The sequence below is a fragment of the Cibotium barometz genome, chromosome 32, assembly GCF_041138505.1.
Source record: "Cibotium barometz isolate CiBa-2024 chromosome 32, ASM4113850v1, whole genome shotgun sequence".
NCBI classification, from domain to species: Eukaryota; Viridiplantae; Streptophyta; class Polypodiopsida; order Cyatheales; family Cibotiaceae; genus Cibotium; species Cibotium barometz.
In genome coordinates this window covers 17,888,101-17,891,347 of record NC_141077.1, presented here as the reverse complement: position 1 = coordinate 17,891,347, position 3,247 = coordinate 17,888,101, and positions in this window count along the sequence as shown.

The following is a 3,247-nucleotide window of genomic DNA, read 5'->3' as shown; positions in this document are numbered from 1 at the left end:
CGATCCAATACAACAATACAACAGTTTCCACCAATTGAAAGATATTGTCTAGGGTGTTGTGTAGAACACTTCCCAAAGGATTGTCTGCTGAAACCACATGAGGAAGGCACCTCTCAACCAAAGGTCTCACTCAACCTTGTAGGTACAGTTCCATCGCCACCTTCATCTGAGAATGAGGATGTCGTGCCACTTAGAGTCATGACTAGATCACAGACACGAAATGCAGAAATACAAACTGATGAGACACCTCGAACTAGGGATGCAAAGACAAATCTAGTGGACAAGACCCTACAGTCCAATAGAAAAAAGACCACTAGGAGGAAGAAGAACCGAAGCAAACAAACTAAAAGTACATCCACTAGTTCTCAGGAAACCTCTAAACAAAACATAAGGGATAAAACTTTTACATCCCAAGAAGTGCGTGAGGAACATCAACCTCAACCTGAGCCTAGTGTTAAACAAGATGAGGCTAGTACGACTGAGGTTAGTTCTGGGGGTTCTGTTTTTGTGGATAAAGTGAATGAGACTCTAGAGGCCATCATTGATGCTCATAGAAGTCGCAGTACAGCCTTATCTGAACTACCCAAGAAGCTTCAAGAATACCCAAACCCTCGTGAGGAGAAGATCAATCTAGCTGTACATCAGCAACTCATTAGGGAAGCTCAGTCAATACTTGAGGGACCACCACCACCTATTCCTCGGGGCCCAGCCTCTCTTAAGCCAACATTAGAAACCATACCGGAAGTGTCATCAAGTAGAGAAATGAAAAGTGAGCTCATTTCACAAGCTCATAGCGAAAGGTCTGCACCAATTGACACTCCATTGAAAGATAAAATTCTGCCACCACCTAGCCTTGTCTTCCCATGCAATGATGAAGTTATTGATGCTAATGAGGACATGGCAAATGAAATGTGGGCCGCAGTAACTGAGAAAATTAATGAGAACATGTCTTCTGTTAATTCGCCTCCATTCTCTGAGGTGGATATTACTAGAGACTCGGAAAACAAATTTAGACACCCAAGCATCCAGGAGGAAGTTCAAACAATTGTTTCTCCTAGAAGTAAGCATACAATGAAAACCTTACCATCATATCTGGGAGAATATGAGAACTGTTCTCAAACCTTGAGGATACCCTCCATGCATAAAAGGTTGACAAAGGAGAAGGATATGAGTATGGTGCAAGCTATTTTGTCAGCACCAGTGGCTTGTACCTTACCTTTGCTTGAGTTGATAAAGCTTAAACCTGAGTTGTGGAATGATATTGCCACATGTTTGTCAGAGCAGGTATTGCTACAAAAGGGTCACCAAGAGTGTACTATACACCCTGAGACAAAGCATGTTATGCCAGTTCCTATCAACAAAGTAGGAAAATTTTGTGAAGACGATCAGGGAAACGCTACCCTCCCATTAGAAGTGCGAAAAGTATCTTCAATTGCAATACTTGATAGTGGCGCAGGAGTGGGCATTGTGACAAGGTCCATTTGGGAAAAGTGGGACAAACCAGCTATTAGGAGTACAAGGATGCGCTTGCAGCTAGCAGATGGAAGCTTAGAACATCCCCTTGGGCTGCTTGAGAACATATTGGTCACCACATGTGGGATTGAATATGAGCACACCTTTGTAGTAGTGGATTTTGGAAAGCATCCAAACTATGAAGTGATATTGGGTAGACCATTCATGCAACAATTTCAAATGATTCAAGATTGGGGATACAATTACTTGTACCTCCGACATGATTCTGTCATCACAAGGGTCAACCTAAGGAATCACTCATATCGTGATGTAACAAGGTCTCCGATAGATGAGTTTGATTCTGCTTCATCTGAGGGCTCAAAAGTTACATTGTCAGATGGGCGAGAAGATCTATGGATGTGTGGAGCCTCATGTAGGGATTTCAACACTGAGAGACTTAAGGGTAATCGAAGTGTATCAGACGAGGCATACATTCCACAACCCTTCCCTGAGCATTTAATTGATCCATTAGAATGGAGTCATGTCCTTGCAACATTATCGACATGTGCTTTACCGAAGCCAATTCAATTTTGTGACTCAGATGGATATGATATTATTCCTATACGAATGGTACAACCACGTGCCCCTCTAGATGATTTGTACTATAGAGATACATCCACAACAGCTATGCATGTCGATGAAGTCTCAGTAGAGGATTTGACACTCGAATCTGCTAATGATGCTGATAAGGAAGATGGATGGGACTCTGATTTTAATAACGATGTGACAATCCCTGAGGAAGAGTTAGGAAAGGCACGCCTACTCTTGAGAGGAAGGGAGGTTCAAGTAGAGATCCCTCGAAGCCGACCTAAACGTAAATGCTGTAAGAGCCATAAAAGAATCCGTAGACAAGATGAGCGTGAACAACGTGAGAGACTGCAGAAAGAAAAGGAGGAGTCTAAGAGTGAAAACTCTCGACCACCACCTCACTTCTCACGGAAGAACGAATATCTATACTATGTCCAAGCACAAGATAGTATCAAAGACCAAGTCAAACGATCAGATGGATTCCAAGCAGGGGAAAAGCTAACAACTGTTAGCAAAAATCGTAAAAAGACGAAGAAACAAAAATCAAAATTCAAGTCTAAAACCGATTCAAAAAAGAGTGTGGGAAGTGCAAAGACAACGGTTGAACAAAAAAATCCGGTGCAAGATAGCAAAGGAGAGCTCAAAACAGCATGGTCTTCAATGAGTGAAGACTCAAGTGGACAAGAACAAGGTCTAAATGTTCCTCCCAATTTCACACAGTACACTCTTCAAGATCGGAAGATTGTTCTTCAACAGCCCATGCGACAAAAACCAAGCGTGCCAGGGGTTTCATACGATGGTCCAGAGGATGCAAAAAAGATTGATATTGCTAAGCCAGGAGAAGAGCCTCGCTATGTGTGGATTGCCACAGACTTGTCCTTAGATGAGGAGAAGTTATTAATACAAACAATAAAGGAGTATCGTGATGTTTTTTCTTGGAGTTATAAAGACCTCAAAGGAGTTGATCCAAGCATATGTCAACATACAATTCCATTGCGAGAGGATGCAAAACCCTCCAAGCAACGTCCTTATACTTACAATGAAAATTTTGCACGGAAGATAAAGGAAGAAATAGACAAGCTCTTAGAGGCAGAATTTATCTATGAGATTGAACACACTGAATGGGTCTCCCCTATTGTAGTGGTGCCCAAGAAAAATGGAAAACTTCGAGTATGTGTCAACCTCAAGAAGGTAAATGCAGCTACTG